This window comes from Alligator mississippiensis, chromosome 5, assembly GCF_030867095.1.
Source record: "Alligator mississippiensis isolate rAllMis1 chromosome 5, rAllMis1, whole genome shotgun sequence".
Lineage (NCBI taxonomy): Eukaryota > Metazoa > Chordata > Crocodylia > Alligatoridae > Alligator > Alligator mississippiensis.
Window position 1 is genome coordinate 104,045,160 of NC_081828.1, and position 23,233 is coordinate 104,068,392.

The window sequence follows — 23,233 nt, forward strand, 5'->3', positions numbered from 1 at the left end:
GCAGAAAGAGAAGGTGTGTGTGTGTGTGTGTGTGTGTGTGTGTGTGTGTGTGTGTGTGTGTGTGTGTGTACACATACAATTTTGGGAAACTGGGAACACAGGAAGGAGTTGTATGCCCATGGAAAAACTAAACAATGAAAACTTTAGGGGGGATATTATTTAAAACAGGATTTTTTTAATGAGTAATGTCTGTTATAAAGACAGAAATATTTGAGCTACCTACAGTATCTTAAAAAGATCTTTGATAATTAAAAACAAACCTAATGTATGGTTGCCTGAACAGCCTGAGAAAATGCAGGTCTAAACATCACTATTGATGTTTCTATGTTTCTATTTTGTTACTTTGGAGCACATTACATCTCTTTTTAGCAATAAGTATTTGTATTGTTACTTTGAAATAGAGATGAATACATGCATCAAGCATTTTCCTGAACTTTTGATCCTGGGGGCCAACTAAACTAGCTGAATAGATTTTCAAAAAATATCTTATTTTAAAAGATATTTGCTGTGCTGAAGGGTTCCCACCATCCAGATAACTAGGTTATCTATTTTAAGACATCACCATGAAAAACCTGTGATTTCTGTATTATTAAAAGAAGAAGCTACCATTTCTGAGATGAATACAATGAGTATGTCCACTGCAAATCTCTAGAGAATTCCAAGTAAACTTTCTCATATGTTTCTAGCTACTGTGTTACTAACTTACTCAGAGAAGCTGTGACAAATTCATGACATTCATATGAACTTCATATTAAAAAGATAATTGACATTTTTAAAAGATACAAGAGGTGATAGATAGTGCTATTCTAATTGATAAGTCTATCAAGAGACTATTTCAAAATACTTGCTGATATTATAAGTGCATTGCGGTCAGGACTATATTCTGTCAGGGGGGAAAAAAAACCTTTTAAATTCCACCAATAAATCATGAAATATTTAGTCTGTGATTAATCTCTATTCACCTAGTAAAAACTGATATGTATTCTTTGCACGATTTTATATTTATTGGTAATTTGGGGCCAAATTCTCCACTGGTGTAAAATGGCACAACTCCACTAAAGTCAACCTATGACAAGACTGACTTCCATGTAGATGAGCCAGTTTTATGTCAGCAAAAAAATTAGCTCTATTGGATATTTCATATGTTTGTTTCCCTCTTTTAAATATTGGAACACTCTTATTAAAGATAGATCAGAAACACAAGAACTGCTTTCAAATTTATCAGAAATATTGTTTTTTTTCAATGTGTGTGTGAAAGAGAGTGAGAGAGAGACAGAGAGAGTCTATACCCACACACTCACCTGCACAGATGCACATAAAAACATGGTATAGTCCAAGGATCTGCAACCTGTGGCCTGCAGGCCAACTTCAGCCCATGGAGCCATTGGATCTAACCCATAAAGCAAGGGATTTGTCAGTGTTCAGCAGCAGGAGTTTTGCCCATGCTGCTCTATGGCTCAGCAATAGAGGTGGCGGAGAGAAGAACAGCAGAGAAAAGCAGCCATGGCAATGGCTGGGTCCTAGCACTGCCCCACCTCCGGGGCAATACTTCTGATGAAAAGGTTGTTGGCTGCTTTCATAGCAAAGTAGGCCTGGAAGGGGCCAGGTGAAATCATCCTGTCCAGCCCCTGTTCAAAGCTACGTATCACAAATACATAACATACGATGTAGCATTTCTACATATACACAGGAATTAATTCATGTACACATCAATACATATTGCATCCCTACTATTTATGCTTATACAACACTGATCCACAGCATACAGAATGCAGTTCCATATAATAAAATGTGCACACCACTTAATTTCTACAACATATGTACATGTTAGTGAATAATGTCCATCATGATATGGACAATGTGAATGTCCCTTGCCACAGCTCCCACATATACAAAGAAAAAAATCTCTCTCATACAAATGTGGTAGTGTTGTCAGTGACCTACTCCTTGATATAGGCTAAATTCCAAGGGCTGCTTATATTCATACATTTTGTAGTCATGATGCAGGCTAAATCGAGTGCTGATAGTTCTCTGATGCCTTTGTATGATTGCCCCCTGCAATTTATCGGGACATACAAAATTGCTCACAATTCATTAGGAAATAATCTGAGAAATACCATTCTTTATTTTGGTGTTAAAAACAACAGGATATGCCTCCTACAGTTCTAGTACCTTACCTGCACTGCAAAGTAAGTGCAAAACCAGTGAGGATACAGCCTCTGGTATGGCTTTGTAGTGCAGCTCAGACTTGATAACCCAGTATGGTTTTCAGATAATGTGGAGCTATGGGGCAGGGGCAGAGTGGTGGAAGCTGCAGGGTGCAGCGCAGAGTAGTAGCGGAGCAGTGGCAGTGCAGAGTGGTGGCACCACAGCCATCACATGTGAGCTTTCCCCTGCCTACCTCTGACATCTGGCCAAAAAAGCAGGAGGGCAGGGGCATGTGTAGCGGCAGCCGCATGCAGAGCGGTGACAGCACAGGGTCGTGGGTGGCAGCAGAGGCAGCCATATGTGAGCTTTCCCCACCCCCTTTCCACATCTGGCAGGCCGGAAATTCTGGTTACTGAAGTATTCCGGTTATTTAAATGCCAGATAGTGGAGATTTTACTGTAATTTGATATCAGGTTGCATGAGACTATCAATAATTACTAGACACCACAGACCTTTGTTACCAACTTTATAATTCACAGCAATAAGTAGGCCTGTGTGAAGCAAATAGTATTCACTTCGGATTCAGTCAATTTGGGGGATGGATTTGGTTGATTCGGCTAATTCGGATTCAGTGATTCGAATCACTGTCCTGAATAGATTTGGTCAAATCTGATTTGGAGATTTGGCTGCGGCTGAATTGAACAGGGCCCATCCCCTGCCCACTGTCCCAGCCCTGTCAATGGATGCCCTGCCCAGCCCTAACATCCCAACACTTAAAAAAAAAAAAAAAAAATAAGTGCTGCACTCACTGGCTCCTGCCAGGTGGCGAGGGGGGGGGCGATCCCCAGTGCCCTCCACTGCCCTGCGCTGTATGGGGGTGGGCTCTGCCATGAGCCCCCAGAAGCCCCAATGACTGCTTCAGCAGCCAGTGAGTGTGGAGCTTCCCTCCCATCCCTCCAAAGTGCTGGGATGCTGGGGCTGGGTGGGGCAGCCATTGACGGGGCTGGAAGAACGGATAAGAGTCGGGGGGGTGCTCAGGGGAGCTGACAGAGCAGGCAGAGGATGGTTCCTTCCCCCCTCCTATAGTCCCACCCCCCCCCGCCCCCTACTTACTGGCACAGAGTCCAGGTTCAGCTGCCTATGGTTGCAAGCAGGGACTGCCCAAATCTCCTCCAAATCTTTTACAAATCAATTCAGTGGCTTCAGATTGATTTGAACGTTTTTTATTGGTCTCCCAATTCAATTCAGATTCAGAGATTCGGCCTCTGGATCTCCTCTGAATTGAAATCAGCAACCGAAGCTTTGCACACCCCTAGCAATAAGGTGCTATGTAAGGGCTTGAACCTGCCAACAAAACACTTCCATATATGCTTAACTTTAACCACGCAAGTCTTTCCTTGCAAGATCAAGCCCTAAAACCTAGCTAGAAAACTAATTTAGTATTGACACAAAAGGTAGAATATCACCACCATGATCACTTACACCTCTTCCTACAACCTTGGTAGAGCCCCTTCACATTTTCCTCCCAGGACCAACCCAGTCTGGCTTTCACTAGCTTAAGTTCTGTACCGGTGGTAAACCACACAGTGGAATCAAGACAGAGAAATCTCACAGCAATAGGTGTTTTGGCCTCTAAGTTAATTCTTTCTTTCTTTTAAAAGAATGAAAACTTGAGTGTTTCCAAAATCTGAACTGGAATCATGAACTCTTAGTCTGCAGAGAGGTCACTGTGTGCATGTGCAACTGTGGGTTCCACCCCTGTTACTGGGCAGAGGCCACAGGAAATGACTGCAAAGATAGGTCCCCTTAAGGGAAGGACTTTTAGGGACAGAAGGGTGAAAAGATGCAGTTGGGGCCAAGCTGTACTCTCCTAAAGACTTAATTCTGTTAACAAGGACCTGCTGTGCAGGTCTAAGCATTCAGGATAAGTTATGGGGAAAGGACCCAGAGACATAAAAGAGGGACCCCAGCCACCAGTGAGGAGAGAGGAGAGGCCTGGCAGGGAAGTCACAAAGGACTGCCCTTGAGGACAAGAGAGGAGACACCAGCAAGGCCCTGGAGTGCACAGGAACCAGAGGTGAAGATGCATGGATTAGTGTAACAGTAAGATGCATGGATTTTTTGTCATTGTTCTCTTTGAGGCCCAAAGGGGCAAAGTTTTATGTTGGGGACTTTCTTTGCTGGCCCAAAGAGCTGGACAGTTTGTTAAAAGAAAAATTATCTGTTGTTAATGACCAGTAGAATGAGCAAGGCTATACAAAGTGATATATACATGCTGTATAGCAGAGAACTGAAAAAATAAAGGCACTGCTGTAATTGGCCCTCAGTGGGTCAGGTGTGCTTGTTTTAAGGTCTGGGACCTGCCAGGGCAGCAAAGGCTGATAGCTCACAGACTTACCTGAGATTTGGATTCATGACCTGTGGAGTCATGGATTCTGGTTTTGGCTTGAGACCCAGAAGGGACAAGTAGGACTGTTGGCCAGGAGATGCATCAACCTTGCAGGCAGCAAGGTGCACACCCTGGAAGGGGGCCTGGATCCAACTAGGGGCAGCGAGGAGGATAAGGACAAGGCAGTGATGCCTGACTGTAAAGCCACAACACATGCTTGAGAGTAAGGCAACCTTCCCAAACTATTCAACATCAAGGCATGGCAGGAAGGGGTACAAGGGAATCCAGGGCCACCTGAGGAAATAGCAGCACACACATAAGTTCATCACAGGGGCATTAACTTCATCACGGGGGCATAAGTTCATCACTGGGGCATAGAAGGGAATTGGTGAGTATTTATTCACCAAGGCGCCCCCGGGGGTTACAAGAAACAATGGCCACAAGCTAGCAGAGAGCAGATTTAGACTAGACATTAGGAAGAACTTCTTCACAGTTCGAGTGGCCAAGGTCTGGAACGGGCTCCCAAGGGAGGTGGTGCTCTCCCCTACCCTGGGGGTCTTCAAGAGGAGGTTAGATGAGCATCTAGCTGGGGTCATCTAGACCCAGCACTCTTTCCTGCTTATGCAGGGGGTCGGACTTGATGATCTTGAGGTCCCTTCCAACCCTAACATCTATGAATCTATCTATCTAGCAGCCTTTAACAGCTTCATTCAAAAGAAACATAGAGATAGAACTCTAGTCAGTTCAATTCTCCTTCAAATTTCCCTTTTATTCACATTGATTCATAGAACGTGTACAATAGCAAAAGACCTCAATTACTAAATTTTTGTTTAATCAATTACTTTATTCCTCAGGGGGGAGACTTTCTTCTACTTCAAATTACTTTTCTTTTACCTTGGATTACCTGACCAGAAAGTATAAACATTATTTACATGCAATTTTTTTTTTTGGGGGGGGGGGGGGTGCTGTGATCCAATCCCTAGAAATCTTGAAGGGTTTGTTTGTTTGTTTGTTTTGTTTTTACTTTTAATTGGCTTTATTTTATTTTATTTTTTAGAAAAAAAGTGAAAAAGGACACGTTGAGAAACAACAGTCACAAAAATATCAATCGGGTTATAATTTGCAAGACTGTCTACTGGATAGCGCTGCAACTCAGCAGTGTGCATCTTATTTTTCCCATCTAGATTATTTTTGTCACTAAGGTTTCCCCCAAGTATAAATTGTCTTGGCAGTGTGTGAGCCCAAGCTACACAGAAACACATTAATCATATTCTTATGTCATTTTTATCTTACCATTATTCTTCCCAAAGATCCCCATAAAAATGGGAAAAAGAGACAAATAAAAACCAAGCATCAACCAAGAAATATAAGACACTGGAGGAAACTGAACAGTCACCTCGCTGGGGTCACTTGACCCCGGTTGTCTTTTCCTGCCTAGGGCAGGGGAACTGGACCCAACGATCTACAAGGTCCCTTCCAGCTCCTAACAATTTATGAATCTAAGATACAAGGTATTTAAGAAATAGCTTAGTAAGTGAAATAGTATGTCAAAAGGACATTGGTAATAATGACAAAAATTTTGGTGAGAACATCAGCTAATGCAAATGAGCATAATTTCACTTAAGTCAGGAATTTAGGAGTTGGACCTTCCATTTTTGGATGGATAGTATCTTTTTATTGCTATTACTTCTGAGAAGTTGCATGACTTTAAAGTCAGTGCTCTTTTGCTCAGATTTGCAAAATACCAGTGTGTCACCAACAGTAGAAAGTGCGAAAAACAACCTGAAACAAAACCATCTCTTGCTTCACTCCTGATTCAAATGTTCATAGACTATTTTGGAACATACAGTACTCAATGTAATGTCTCAGTGAATGTTGGTGTGGGCAGGGGAGAAGGGGAGGGGGAACTTTACTAATATTCCAACCTACCTACCTTCAGTGTCTCAGTCTAAAGTCATCTTGATTCTCACTCATCTCTTCATCACACTAAAAAAAGGTCTCACTGGCTGTACCTAGGATTTTTTTCTCTCATTTTTCATATATTTCAGAACTATAGATAAAGGAAGCTACTTTTTAAAATTATCTTTATCAATCTTTTTCTTTTTAAGTGAAAACAACACCATATCCTTTCTTTGAATAACCATGGAAACAGCATTTTTTTTAAATGACGCAGTAAAGCATCCCAATTAAAAGCAAAGTAAATGAATTTTTTAATGTTCTCAGATTAAGTACTGTTTTCTCCAATCAGTGCTTATTCAGATTAGAATTTTCACAGAAGCCTCAAGGAAACAAGCATATAAACTTTACTGAATCTCAATAGAATTTATATATTTTACATTTCACTGAAAATCCCAGCCTCAGTGCTTCCCCTAAGCAAATTTCTATGAGACAATATGGAACTTGAGATGTAGTAATGGAATTTACGACACCAATAATAAACCAACCAGGAAATTCGTAAGCACATTACAGGGCAGATAGAGTAGGGAAACTAATATAATGGCATAGTTAGTCAAGGATCCTAAAATCATACATAACAAACAATTTTGACTCCAAGCACACCAGACATACCTATGTACAGTAAAAGCTGCGTTATGTGTCACTTTACCATCCGGAATTCTATATTAACTGGCATCTGTCATAGATGACATCTTGTCATTCGAGACACTGCCAAGCAGTGTCACTAGCAGCAGTCTCATCTGCTATCTGCCATTGTGACTGCATGGTGAACACATTGAGCTTGTGCTTGTACTTGTGCTGTGACTTTATTACTGACTATCTCACCCATCCTGCAACTATGACTACCAATACTCCATCAACAAGCAGAGAACAGAACGAAAGCCTGTTCTTTAGACTATTACACAGAAATTGGACATCATTAAGCACCTGGAAAAGGAGAAAACAGGAACAGGTTGATGCAGGAATTCAATGTTGGCTTGTCTATGATCTATGACATCAAGGCACAGAGGGCACAGTTACTTCAGCTCATGATGAATTCTGAGACAAGTAAAGCAAATGAGTAATGCCGTACTTTGCACAAACCAAAATTGGAACAATTAGACAACTATTGTATGAATGGTTTGCCTTAAAAGGTTTGGAGGGAGCTCCAATTTCTGGCCCAATGTTGATTGAAAAAGCAAAAGATTTTTATCAACAAATGGGAATGATCGAGACCTGCATTTTTTCAGATGGACGGTTGTCTTGCTTCAAACTTCGCCATGGCATCAGAAGGCTTGATGTGTCTGGAGAAAAAAAAATCTGCTAATCACAAAGCTGCTGAAAGATATTGTGCATTTTTCCAGAAATTGCTTGTGGAGCATGGTGTAACCCCAGAGCAGATCTAAAGCGCTAATGAAACTGGCCTTTTTTGGTGTTGTTTGCCAACTTCTACCCTGGCTGGTGCAGGTGAGGTTGGTGCAGCTGGTTTGAAGCAGAGCAAGGACCGCCTGACTGTGCTTATCTGTGTAAATGCAGTGGGCACACATAGAATCAAGCTGCAAGTGGTGGGAAAATTCAGGCAACCAAGAGCATTCAAGAGTGTTGTTCATCTACCTGTTGAGTACAAGGCACAACCTAATGCATGGATGGACAAGGAAATATTTTTGCACCATGTCTTTGTACCAGCAGTGAAAGAGCATCTGAAGGAACTTGGAAAGTCAGTAGACACAAAAGTTATTCTGATTTCAGATAACTGTTGAGCTCACCCTCCTGAAGCAGAGTTAGTGTCTGGAAATATTTTTACCATCTTCTGGCCTGCAAATGTCACCTCACTCATACAGCCTATGGATCAGGGAATTATCAAAAACATGAAATCCATCTACAGAAGAGATTTTATGAAGAAGCTACTCAACTATGAAGGCAGTCTCCAAGAATTTCAGTCGCAGTACACCATTAAGGATGCAATTTTCAATGTGGCATGTGCCTGGTGTGCTGTGAAGAATACAACTTTAAGGAAAGCTTGGAGGAAATTGTGGGCAGCAGTGATGTTTGCAGAGGGATCTTCTGATGAAGAAGAATTTTCAGGTTTCCATGCAAGACAGAAAAAAGAATAATTAAAAGCGATTCTTGATGTCCTTCAAAATGCTGACCCCACTAACCCACTCACTAAACTCAAAGATACTGAACTTGAAGACTGGGTAAACATTTATCAAGACTTTGATGTTGCACAAACCCTCACTGATGCTGAAATTATAGAAAAGGTTGTGCATCCTGAGAGATCTACTGCACCTGAACAAGCATCAGAAGAAGACCACAATGAAGAAACTAAAATGGCTTGGGCTACTGCTGCACAATGTCTGGAAACGTTCTTGAAATTTGCTGAGCAGAAGTCTTATTCTGTTCAGGAAGTGATGCAACTTCATGTTGTTCCTAACAATTTCCTGAAAAAAAGTCAACTGACTTGCAGGCTGATGGACATCCGCAGGTTGCTTCAAAGAGCTTCTGCAGCTTGTGTCAAGAATCCAGGCAGCTTGTGTCAAGGATCAGATATTAGTGTTGATGTTGATGATCCTCAAGAAGAGCCACACTCCGAAGCAGAGCCACTTTCTGAGGCAACCTCTGATTCCATGGTGTTTTCAGAAGCAGCTGAGGGGCAATAATAGTGTAGTATACTATTTACTATATTATTATATCATTATTATATATTATCTTATATCATAGTTAAAATGTTAAAAGTTGTATTTTCATAGTTAAAATGTTATATTCAAATTCTTATAATGTAATATTAAAATGTTATATTAAAGTTCTTATATCATAGTTAATATGTAGGCTTAGTTTCTTTCTTGAAAAAAGCCATAAGTATAACTCTCAGATAACCACCATATTTGGTTAACTGGCACCCCCCACTCCCCATGGATGCCAGATAACAGAGCTTTTACTGTATTAGCAATATCAGAGCTCTGGTATTTGAATGAGGAAGTGGAAGGAATATTTCAACACTGAGCATTACATTCTGAGTAATCAATGTAGTACACAACCTGTGAAGAATCCTACCTCTGCTTATTTCTTTTTGGAACCTCTCACCTGGGATGGGTCTAATATCTATTCAGCACACTGCAATAGCTGACTTCTTTGTCCTACTGCTTTAGATTTAAGATTATTTTATCCTGGAGATATCATTTGGAATCTGAGACTGATTTTATTTTAATTTTTTTTGGTGTTATGTATTTTACCATGAGCAAACTTCCAATTTTATCCTCACACAAGACAAGGAACTCCATCAAAAGCTCCATCCACAAAAACTTCTACTTGCTTAATTCTAAACTGAAGGCAGACCCAAGTTTTAAAATCCTTTTTTACAGGATTATTATGAGTTAGCATTACAAACACATGGCTCTTAGAAAAAATAAAAAGCATAGCTTGTCTAGAGTGTGTGCCTTAACTGTGGACCTATTGGGTGCAAACTTTTTTTAAACACGTATTTAACTGCAAATCTATAGTTACTGATCATAGCACTATTGTGATGATTTCTGGAGAAAAATTTAAACTGAGTAGAGACTGATTTACACTTCTTATTACTATGCTGTAGTACTTTAGTCCAACACACATAATCCCGATGCAATTAATGTTGGAATTGGCTCCTTCCTTAAAACCAGACAGATTGAGCACCTCAGCTGAAATCCAGACTTCACTGAAGTCAGCAAGTATTCTTCCAAAGGATTTATCTCGTTGCTGACAGGACTATGCATGCACTTACCAGTGTGAGTAAAGAGCAAAGAATGTAGTGAATCATACTGAACAAGTAAATTTTGTAAGAGCTCCCTAAACTTTCACATGCCACAAAACAACCACGTGAAACGTAAGATACACAAGCCCTACTATTGCCTCTTCTGCAAAATGATGCTATCTCTTGTCCTGCATGTAGTTAGTAGGATTAGGATGACTGACAAACTTAATGAGAATTAGGTGGGCTGCTCAGATTTATCTGTTAGGTACCTCTTGTTGTATTCCCACCAAACCTTTTCTTGATATAAAACAGTTCGTTTCATCTTCGTGAGGGAACAGACTGAAGACCTATACACTATTTAGAGGTGTAAACGTTCTTTTCAGAGAGGTACATTTCATACAATATAAATAGTATGTAGGGTGAAGACATATGACATTTCCAACATTGCATGTGCCATGTGACAGAACTATACAGGTCCAAGTCTTTCTATTCATTGATAGGTCCCCCTCAGAAAGTAACTATACACTGCTGCAAGTTACATTGGTGGATGGATCATGTATCTGCAGCTCTTAATTTTATCTTTTATCTTAATTCCTAGGAAGTCATTGCTGAATGCAAACAACCTACCTTCCAAAGCCAATAACTGGGCACATCTACACATGCAATTACTTCAACTGAATAAATTACAATTAATGCCGGAGTGCAATTAATGCCCAAGTTTATTGCTCCCAGGCACCATATTTACATGTGTGCCTAGGACTGCAGCACACTGAGTCAGGTTGGAGCAGCCCCAGCTGGCAGGGAACCCATCAGGGTCAGCCTGCCAGCAGGGTCAGCTTGCCAGCCTGGGGCTGCTCTGGCCTGGCTCAACATGCACAGGTGCTAGCTGGGGCACAAGGGTGCTCCAGTGCAGGGTGAGCCAGCAGACAGCCCTTGCACCAAAGCACTCTGGTGCCCCAGCCAGCCCTGTCAGCAACTACATATGTGTTGCAGTGCACTTAATAATACAGCCGCAGGAAAGTACCTGTGTTTACAAATATTAACCTATGGCAGAGTTAATCATTTTACTGTGACCTAACAGGGCCTCACATGTAGATGCTAAGACTTTACTGTGGACCTAATTAGGCAACTCCACAGTAAACATCTCACGTAAAAACACCCACTAAGTACTGAAATAATACTTATGGCAGCAACTACCTTCTGAAAGCTAGACATCTGTCCATCCCAGAAACTAGTAACTTAAATCAGTGGACAAACCAGTGGAAATACCTGACATAAGCATGTATGTCTACTCCTTTAATTCATTACTATGGATAATGTAAGGATTATGAGATATGCATACTGTTACAGAAATACAACAAGGTGTTTCACACACAGAGCCTGACCCAAAGATAACTAAAATCAACTGAAAGATCTCCATCAGTTTAAATGCATCAGTTATACACTTAAAATAAAAAATAATATGTTTACCCTAATAAACTGAATATTAATGTCAAAACAGCAGGTATTTGATGTACACTGAAAAGGATTCTCATTCATTTTCTTTTCTAATGCCCTGTGAGATGAGGTACTAAATGCAGAAATTAATCTTCAGAGTTTTTATACTATTATAATGACACCTGCTACATTATTTACTAATACTCTAATTTTGCTATTTTTATGAATATGGATGCGTTGATGTTCAAATACTAAATCAATAAAGAACGATAGAACACAAATCATTTTTACATGCCCATTAATCTTTCATTTGGAAAAGGGAAAAGAAAAAAGGATTTAGAAAAGCATTATTTATGCTACTAGAGTTTAAGTTTTGCCATCACTTTTGATTTACACAGCAGCTTTCAGAGCATTTCTATTCTAGCCATTAAGATTTGCTAAAATTTAGTATTCAAGTTTTCAGCTTGAGAGGTTTTTTGTTTTGGTCGAAGTTAAAAAATTGTATTGTCAGAAAAATAAAAAAGATAGTTCTAGTTTTTAGAACTATATTTTGTAATCTCATAATTCATAACTTGGAAACTGATTTACAGCAAAAGGTCCAGCAACAAGCAAGAGAACGTGCATTGTACAAAATGGAAAATGAAAAACGTAAAATGTCTAATATGTGAAAACTAAGGAACAAAGTACTACTTAGACCCCAATTCAATCATGCTAAATTGTAACAAGTATATTTACTTTTTCACAAAAAGGTTCAGAATTAAGTTAATTTCCTGCAAACATCCAAATATTACCTATTTCTCTGAAGCTTACATTTTCAGAAGTATTTTTTTTTTTTTTTGCAAATTGGGTGCAAATAGTACAAAACTAGACGCAATTTCTAAGATGGTTCAAACAATCAATCAAATAAAACTATTAAGAAGGTCTTCAGTCCAAATTTCAAACACCTATGTGCTCTGGGAATGGGTGTACCCCTTTATTAATTATAGGTGTGCCTACGCTATAATCACTGTCCTGAAAGCAATGTATTCTAGACATACCCAAACTAGCTTCAACTAGTCAACATAGTTAATGTAGGAGTATGACTATGGAAACATGGAACTCAGCATGATTTGCAAAATGTCCCTGAGTAGACAAGGGACTATATTGGTAGTGAGCTTCAGGCAGATATACTGTGAGAAAAATTCTCCCTTGTGCAAAAGGTCAACATGAGGCCATTATATCACAAGAACAATATCACTACTAAGTGATATATGAGAGGATGGTTGTTTTCTGTTTTAGTATTTCACCCTATTTGCCAGCATTCATTGGAGCATGGATTTGTACAAAAGTCTGACGCAGGAATATTCTTTATATAAATATTTAATTTGGCAACAAAGATATTCATAACTGAACAAGATAACTTGCTATGTTAGTCATCTGTTTAAAACTTCTCAGTTTAGGGATCAGAAACAATTATATATAAGTAAATATTGACTGGAGTTAATCATCTAAGTGAGAAGCCTGCAAACATCACAGCAGGCACACATTTGTACACATTAGTCATTTGTCAAACAATCAAATGTGAAACAAATAATTAGAAAGTGAGCTGCTACATATGAAAGGTCATGATGATATCTGAAACTACAGCACTCTCTGATATGCTTATTACCTTTAGTCAACAACTCCTTACCACTTTTGCTATATTATTTAGATGTGGTTGGTATGTCTATTGGCATATATACAAAACCTGTAACTAGATTATTTATGCCAATTAACTTCTATATATTTGCACAGCAATGTCTTACAGATCCTTTATTTTTGGTCTCTCCTGTTTTTTCTGAAGAATGCAGAACAGTGAGCGTAGATGCTAAGTAATCAAAAATGTAAAGCTAGCAGTGTACATGTCTAACATGTACTTAAACATCACCCATATACCATATTTACTTGAACGTAAGATGACCCTGACTATAAGACAACCTTCTCCCTGCTAATCATTAGATTCTACATATGAAAAATGTATAAATGTGCTGTAATTTTCCCAGTGTAGTATCTAATTATGAGAGTATTGTCTTTAATTAATTCCTGTCCCACTGCAATAGCATGGAAAATGCGGGGGGGGGGGGTGGGGGGAGGCAGCGGGGGCAAGGGCAGGTGGCCCCCTTGCCCCCTACCCATCTAATTTCTTCCCCCTGCAGCCTTCCTGCCCCTTATAACTTATCAGACCATGCTCAGGCTCTGTTCCCTTCCCAAGCACAATGTGAAAGTGAGCTGTATGTGACCTTGGGGGGGGGGGGGGGGGGGAGGAAGGGCAGGACAGAAAGGAGCCAAAATACTGCAGGGGGAACAGGAGTCTGTTGTCTGTCTGACTCTAGTTGCCAATTTTAGAGCAGGAACTCCATAAACACATTTTTGGAGTTCTTCCTTATATATAGTACAAACTGTACATGATATTAATCCAAAGCCTCATGACTTACTGTACAGTTTATTGGATAGGGTCCCAGCAGAGACAACAGCATTTCAAGTCATAGTGGCGCCACATACCAACACTGCTCAATATATGCATGTACTCCAAATACCCCCACAAAGGATCTGTAGCAAAACCCCAAGTATTTTTTTAATTATTTAATTTAAAATGCATTCCCTCCCCTTTCCCAACTATTTCTGACTTTTTCTCTCCCTCTCTATTCCCTATACATAAGTATAAGAGAGCTCAGACTTACGATAAGCTTTAAACATTTTTATTTTAGTAGCAAGTTTTTGGTTTTGGATATCCACTGCTATATATTGTATTATTATAAGGTTTGTATAGATTCTTACTGTTGTATATTGTATTATCATTTTTGTATTGATTTTTATTGTTTCATATGAATATTGTATGGTTTAGACCTGTGTTTGTAAAAGAACCAAAGTCATGTCAAGTTTCCATTTTATATGTCAAGCCTCTATATTCTGTACTCTGCCTGGGCATCCCATGTTGCAACTGTATGAGTCACACACCCCTCCCATGTAAATTGGTTCCCCGATGAATGACAATGATTGGGAATGACTGAAATACAATGGTAGCAGGCCTCTACTGAATGGCCTGTAATGACTGGGCCTTCACCTCGCATTGATTCATTCAGGAATCACAGACCTCACCCAGGAACAGAGACAAGAACCCAGCATTTGAAAGACAAAAGACCCTGCAGAACCAGCAACTCTCACCATTACAGACACCAGAAACTGCACATCCCTGCATGGAGCATACATGCTCAGTACACCAGGGACTGATCCTTGCCTGGGCATGCCTCCTGTCACTAGGGTCACATAAGGTCTGCCCCTATAAAAGCGGGCAGTGAAGACAGACCCAGTGGGACACCCTCTCCATCTGGACCAGAACCATGCCACACCACCTATCCACCCAGAGGCTCTGCCAGTGACCCCCCTCTGGACAACACCTACTGGACAAGGACCCATTCCAGCCTGCATAGGTAGATATTACCTGCACACCTCCTCCTACAATTTATATGCTATCTCTCTCCTCCTGGACTTCAGTCCCTGCACCAAGCCTCTCTAACCCCTGCTGCCAGTGTGTGTGTGTGTGTGTGTGTGTGTGTGTGTGTGTGTGTGTGTGTGTGTGTGTGTGTGTGCGCGTGCGCACACACATGCACGCACAAGGGAACCAATAAGTCATTGTGTTACCATCTCCCCTGTTCAATAAAACCACTGTCATTTGCAACCCCAAGTTGGGTCACATTTTACTGAATCCCAGCCCCTTCCTTATCTTAAATTCCAGCCTCATTCTCTCTCAGCTCCAGCCCCCATCCCTCTCCACTAGTTTCCTGATCTCCTCTCGATTCCTAGTGCCTTTTCACTGTGACTTTCTGCTGCCTTTCTCTGCTTTCCTGCTGCCCCTGCTGCCTTTCAGTCTCTCCTGCTGCTTTTCCTGTGATTTTCTGCTGTCCGTCTCTCTGTTTACAGGCTTCCCCCACACCTTCTGTAGTCCTCCCCCCCCCCCCACCCGGCAGCTTCCTAGCTCCTTGTGGCTGTCCTGAAGTTTTCTCCAGCTCCCAGCACCTATTGCTGCTCCCTGCAACTTCTCTGGCTCCCCACACCCAGAGCCCCTCTTTAACACCCACACTTTCCCTTAGTCCCAATTTTCCCTCTCCCCACCTACCTTTTCAGCTCCTCCGTAGCTCTGGCTCCAGTCCCAGCCTCTGTGCTGGCATCGCTCCCCTGTTCTGTAGGGTTTGGGCATGGTCTTTTAATCAATTAAGATAAATTAACCTAAAGTTATCCCCAGCCCTTAGTTCTTCAGCCCAGGCCCCTCTAGTCTACAGGTTCTAATCCCAGTTCTGGCAATTTTCACTCCCTACACTTTAACTCTCTTTCTCTCACCTGAACCTTCCCCCAAGTATCTCAGGTACTGCAAGCACATACATACACACTGTACCATCCAAGTTAGGAACTCATCCGTGTGTATATGTAGATGGGTGGTATGGGTGTGAATTAGTGAATACACACACACACACACACACACACACACATATATATATATATATACACACACACACACACACACACACACACACACACACACACACATATATATAGATATCATTGTGTGTGTGTGTGGTATTTGAATTAATAATCCACGTATGTGTATTGAATGTACAGGTGTTGGTAACTGGTAACTGATTCCATCTAAGTTTGGTGTGTGTAGCGTGTATGGGCTTAAACTGGTGATAGGTGTGCATGAACCTAAGCCAGTTATTTTGAACGTGTGTGTATCTGAGTTGCATGCGTGCGTGCAGCATTGTGTGCATGATATATGAATTTGTGATCTGGGTGTAACTTTTGCGGGGTATAGTGTATGTGCTTGAATTGGTGAAAGGAATGCATGTGCCTAGGTTGGTTTGGATGTGTACGTGCTAGAGCTGGTAGAGTGTGTGTGTGTGTGTGTGTGTGTGTGCGCGCGCGCGCACGCGCGCGCGCACACATACACACACCTAACTGATTTGTGTGTTTGTATATGTGCAATTGTGTCACACACTCCTGTCTAATAGCACAATATTGAGATCCTGAGAGTTGGCCTGACCTCACAGGGCAAGAGACACTGCCACCACCTCCCCCCACACCCCCACACTCATGACTCGAACACTATGTTTTAGTCACAAGTCCTGACACCCTGCAAAATTTTATATACAGATGAGGTGCAAGGCTCCCTGGTCCATCTGTATCCCACAGAGGGCAGGGCCAAACTAATCACATGTGACAGGCTGAGGGGGTCCCATTTGGCAGGAAAAAAGAAGAATCATTAGAAATGGGAAAGAAAGGGGCAGCTCAGATATGGGAGTGAACAAATCATCAAAATATATTTGATGTAGTGGTTTACCATAACTTTAAAGAGCTGGCACTGAGGGGGACTGAGCACAATGGGCACTATATCTTAACCAGATGGGCTGCACTAAACCATCCTTGTGCTAGGTTCTCATCAGAAGCATAGCTTCTTGGCTGTCCCTTGGCTAAGATTACCTATAGTGGCTGGGCAGAGGTCTGGTTTACTGTCTAGATTGATTCCAGGAGTGCCAGGGGGGCAGTGACGGAGCACCGGGATGCAGGAGGAGAAGGAATTCTCAGGGCCTGGAACAGTATTGCTGGCAGTCTTGGAGAGTAGAGTGACAGTTATGGAAGAGAAAGCAGACCAAGAGATGAGAAGTGAACAGGGCAGCAGAAGTGAAGATGGAGAGTCTTATGGAGGGAAGATGAAGGTGGGGAAGAGAGGATGAAAGAAGATAGGAAAGAAAAGTGTAGTGGGAATGGCAGTTTTGTAGGCTTTATTGAAAAAATAAACAAGGAAAGGGTCCATTTGGCAGGAAGACCAGGAGAAGAGGTGGTCAGGTGGGGGAAATGAGTAATGAAACAGTGATTGAAGGGAAGATGACAATTGGTGGGAGGAATGGGCTAGACCTGCAAAGAAAAACAAGATGGGAGGAAGTGTAAAATGGAGAAGCAGGTAACCTACACCCGAGAATAAGAATAGTAGTAAGAGGGGAAGGGGAACAGAGAAGTCAGATGATGAATAGATATGAATTTATGGTGGGGAGGGGATGTTTGAAGTTTTGGATGCTGAGACAGAACATTTGAATAGCCTGACTTTTGCTAACCCTAAGGTCTTGGGAAATTTTGTATTGGAATAGAGCTGGATATGAGGGTTTCTGGAAGATGCATGCAATAATAGATGAGAGAGAAGAACTTAAGGGGATAAGTTTTATTGCAAGAGAAAAGATAAGAGAAAGGGCAATACTTTTCAAATATACATGGACTTGCTTGGAAGAGGGGAGATAAAGAAATGGTTGGGAATTATGTACAAAAAGTTGCGTATGTTGGGAATATATACAATAAATATGGTATATGGATGGGATTGTGGACAGCAAAAGTGATAATGAGGGCAATGAGAGAAGTCCTGGTGGGATAATGCACTCACCATCAGTAATCCAAATAGAGTCACATTGAGGATTTAAAAAGTATTTCAGACAGCCTAAACTCAGTAGCAAGTGTGGGCAGGAAGGACAGCTGGCCACATACTGCCAGTATAATGTATGCTATATTGTATACTGGCCATGAAGAGGAAGGGCACAGACTGGCGGTGGCAAAGAAATATTCAAGTGTGTTATTTGTGAAGAAGAAGGACATTTACAGCGGCAATTCCTTTGGTCTTTCCAAATAAAACTAGATCTACAAAGAAGCAGGAAAGGGAAAGTGGGGAAAAATATGCTGAGTCAAAATGCATGATAATGGAGGAGATACCAAAAGACAGAAGAGTTCATAGATTCATAGATGTTAGGGTCGGAAGGGACCTCAATAGATCATCAAGTCCGACCCCCTGCATAAGCAGGAAAGAGTGTTGGGTCTAAATGACCCCAGCTAGATACTCGTCTAACCTCCTTTTGAAGACCCCCAGGGTAGGGGAGAGCACCACCTCCCTTGGGAGCCCGTTCCAGACCTTGGCCACTCGAACTGTGAAGAAGTTCTTCCTAATGTCCAGTCTAAACTTTTAGAGTTGGGGAGGAAGTGTGTGAAATTTCAGTAGTGAAGCAGCACAGATGGCACAGAACAGGAAAAAGAAGGAAAGGTAAGTAGAACAACTTATATTGAGACAGAGGAGAAAGAAGGGAAAAAGAGAGAGGAGAGGAAGATGTAGGAAGAAGGAGGAGTGGGGATAGAGCAGAAGAAAAAGAAGATAGTCAAATTAGGAAAAGAAAGAAAGAACATACTATGAAACTTAGAAAGAAGAAGTCAGACAAAGAGACAGAGAGGGGAAGGGAGAAAGATTGATGAAAAGCTCATGGAAGTTAATGTGGCCTGGGATTAATGAGGGAAGAGAGGGAAAAGGGGAAGCTTTCTTGAATGTCAAAGCAATACAACAAAAGACAAAGACTATAGGGATGCAAAGAGAGGGAAGACTAGAGCCAACTGCATCAAGCAGAAGAATAGAAGAATTGTAAAGTAGTAGAGATGTGTAATTTAAATGGACAAGCATGACTGTGTATTATGTAAATGTCAGAAGTATGCTATCAAGGAAGAGATGGAATAAGATTATGCCAACATTTGGTGCAGGTTAAAGTGGACATAACATATTTACAGGAGTATGGAATCCTATGGGAGAGATATTACAAATGTTTTGTAAAGATATAGGGGAGGGGACCATGATGGTGGGCAGGGTCGGATGTAAACAAAGTGGCTGGAGTCATGATTATGCTCAAGAGTGAGAAAGTGGAAGTGCAGCAAGTGCGAGTGATTGTGGAAGAAAGGCTGCAACACATAGTAGAATCATAGGAAATTATGGTTGGAAGGGACCTCAATAGGTCATCTTGTCCAGGAGTGGGCAAACTACAGCCTACAGGCTGGATCTACACCTTCAGGCACTTTCATCCAGCTCAGAACTCCACCAGTAAATTGCACCACTCCCAGCCCACTCACCCAAAGCATGGAAGCGATGTGTCCAAGCGTACACCCCCTCAAACATACTCTATTGCACCTTGCTCTCATCCTCATGGGTGACGGGGTCCTGACCAGCTAGCAGCAGCTTTCAGCCAGCACTACTGCTGCCCCTGCTGCAGCCACCCCAATGGGAACCTGCTTGGCTTCCCCAGCTTCCCGCTCACTCTGGGCAGCAGGTAGGGAGGAGGTGGGGACTGGGGCCTCGGAGCCACAGTTGCAGCTGGTGAAAGGACAGAGAGCAGCGCAGAGCCCAGGCAGCAGGTGGGCAGGGTGTGGGTATGAGGGAGAGTGGGGACCCTCCACACACTCCCCCCATAGTGAGCAGCCCCCACTACCCACAGCAGCAGCAGCAGGCGGGAGTCTCAGGGTGCTCATGGAAGGCACAGGCACTGATGCCTGGTGGAGCGGGGCTCTGGCCACCACTATACATGGGAGCAAAGAGCACAGCTTGCCAGGCAGCTCTACTCCGCTCTGTATGCCTGCAGCTCCCACACTTGCAGCAGGGGAAGCCCCATGCTAGAGCTGGTTGCCTTCCCCACCCCCTGATTCCCCACAGAGTCCAGTGCAGGGCTTCCCCAGTGTGCGTGTGGGAGTTGCAGGTGCACAGCATGCAGCCCCTGCATAGCAGAGTATCACTGCTTTGCCAGCTACGACATCGCATTGGTGGCTCATGTTCATCTTGCGTGCTTCTGACATCAATGTCCACATCTTTGATAAAGATGTTTATTTGATGTTTATGTTTAAAGATGCTTCACTTCAAATCAAGGGAAAATTACCCTAATTTCAGATTTAAGTGTTACTATGCTTCAACAATTTGCATATGACTGAAGGACTGTGAGATAAACTGAAAAAAAAAACCCTCCCCCCAAAGTTCAATTCACTTTCTGAAGTCACCTTATGGATAACACACAATGGGAGAGTAATTGCCCTGAGTGTAATGCCTTTTAAAATCTTTGAACAATTTCTTGGTAAAGAGCACATTGTCCTGGCCCATGGGGATTGTGGCTCCACTGCTTGTCAACAAACACACAATGCTCATGATTGGCTTGTGATGTTAGGGCACCAGCTTAGTAAGCAATTAAAAAAGAACAAATGGAATACTGACACAGTATGAAGCACCTAGTTATCCTAAGTCATTCTTTCTGGGGCAAAAGCCAGCAAATGGGACAACCTGATTGCCTATATTTGCTACAGTTTCAAGAGAATGATACTGTTCATCTGGTGGTTTGCAAAATTCTATACCTATTTTAAGGAATCTACTGGGTTCACAAGGGAAAAACCAAATCACTGTTTCATTTGCAGGCATCAGATTGGGAAGGTGGGGAAAGTGTTTCCTTTCCTCCCATTGAAGAATGACAGGTGTTTCCTAAGGGGAAAATCATAGACACTGTGTCCCAGATGTGGGGTTTTTTTTCAAAGGGGTTTGCTCTAAGGAGGGAATACTACATTAAAGCTAGCAAGACCATTGGAAATTACTTTTCATATAGCCGGGAAAAGTGACCACTGTAAAATGGTAACTAATAAAATGAACAGTGTGAGAGCTTGAGAAAAAAGAGTTCCCAAAACTAGCTACCCTGCATGTATATCTGTGGGACTCCTAACAGCGTACCTCAAACTCTGTAACACACGGTATGAACCAGCTGTGTATGTGTATTTGGGGGGGTGCACATGTGCACGCACAAATGCATGCATACATATGGTGTGCCTGTGGCTGATGCCCTGTAGTGCCAGGGGTGCTCCCTCTGTGCTCCCAGACTCTGAACAGTCAGGATGGCCTCTCCCTCACCAGTGCCCCCATGCCTTATCTGTGCAGCTCTGTGGCAGTCAAAGGTAAGTCTGGGGAGGGGGAGTGTATGTGTGTGTGTGTGTGTGTGTGTGTGTGTGTGTGTGTGTAAATGTGTGCATGTGTGTATATGCACACACACATACACACACACACACACACACACACACACACACACACACACACACACACACACTATCCTGTGATATGCTGGCAGTGTGTGTACTGGGGATGTCTATACTGTGCTATGTTGGGAGGCAAAGTGGGGTTGTGCTGGTGGGGTAGACACAGAGCAGACTTGCAAGTTTCTAGCCATACCCCCGCTTTCAGTTGCCAGTCCTATGGCAGTAAGTCAGAGCTGTGTACATTACAGAGGGTATTAAGCCTCAACATGCCACTGCTCCCAACAGCTAATTTTAGAACCCGCTAACTTTGAGGAATGTTAGGTTGTTAACTGCAATACATAAGCACACTTGAATAAGGCTGAAAGATATTTCTGTTCCCCGAAATACTGCCCATATCGTAACCGAAACATTTTCAAGATGCCATAAATTCACTTGACTTTCACCATGGGTATGATGTGTTAAACAGATATCCTACAGATAGTATTACCTATGCCCTAGTGTAAGGGACTGAAGGATACTCACCCAGGGTGTTCCCTCAGCCAGGGACACGGACACAACCAGAATAGAACCTCCATGCTATGGCAGGAGCTGCCAGTTCACCCCAGCCCAGATTTATTACCTCTGCAGGTGAGGTGGATTGGCGCAAATCCATGGCCGGGGCAATATCTGGGGGCTGCGGGCAGAACTGCGGGGCTGCGGAAAGTGAAAATGCAAGACTGCGGTCAGGATGGAGGCTGGTAATGCTTAACCCGAGACTGACGCCCCAGGAGCAGGGTAAAAGCCTGCTCGGGTCTCGGAGGGTCGGAGGAGCCCTCGCTAAAAGGGTGAAGGAGAAAGGAAGGAGAATAAGAAGCAAAGCAAAGGGAGAGAAAAAAGAGTGAGATAGAAGGGGCAGATGCTCCCAAGCCACTTATCCGTTTGTTTTGGAAGTACCAATTAATCACCATAGGTCGCCAATTAAGCCAGGTGTAGCCGCGATAAGAAGAAGAAAGAGAAAGGAGAAAGGGACTATAAAAAAAACAAACAATGAAACCCCATTCCCCAGGGGGCGTCATGGCTCAGGCGTCGAGGAGGTAGGAAACTGCAATCTGGTAGGGAGAGAGGGGGGAGAAGGCAACATTCTCCCAAGTCCTACCGTTTCTTTTTGTTTGTTTATATTGGCTTATTAACAGCTATGGGTCATCAATTAAGCCATGCATGGCCACAATGAGCCCGGAGAAAAAAAGAGGGGACTCCCCATTTGCCAGCAGGCATTGAGAATTGATGCTGGAGAAGCAATGAATGAAACTAAGGGGCATCCAGGACTCAACCCCTGGAGAAGAAATTCAATGGGCATCATAACAATAAAAAATAAAAAGAGAGAGAGAAAAAAAGGAAAGAATCTTTTCCGTCTGGTCATTTCGCCATGCCCCCCCCCCCCCGTTTTTGTTGACTCGGAGCTTGGGGCAGGAACCAACAATCAGTCGTGGTGGAGGCAGGGTGGTCACCACACCTCCTTTTCGTTAACATCTCCAAAAAATTAAAACATCAAAGTCATGGCAGGAGGAGACGGAGAGAGAGAGAGAACGCGCCCCACCTAGACTGACTGAGGGTTGTGGCACCCTGGAGAAGACAGGTGAATGTCAGTCAGATGCAAGTGTACACGCCCATACCCGGTGACTACCCAACACCCAAAATAATCATACATTTCATATTACATATCGGTGCCTTTGATACAGATTGATACG

At 42.4% G+C, this 23,233-nt stretch overlaps 1 protein-coding gene and 1 pseudogene across 1 annotated transcript in view; one reads left to right on the forward strand and one right to left on the reverse strand.

Moving 5' to 3' along the window:
• The window catches only part of CDH18 (cadherin 18), a 445,884-nt gene that overhangs the window by 367,370 nt on the left and 55,281 nt on the right, over window positions 1-23,233 (reverse strand). The gene's annotated exons all lie outside the window — the stretch shown is intronic.
• Window positions 6,105-9,132, forward strand: LOC102570142 (jerky protein homolog; annotated as a pseudogene).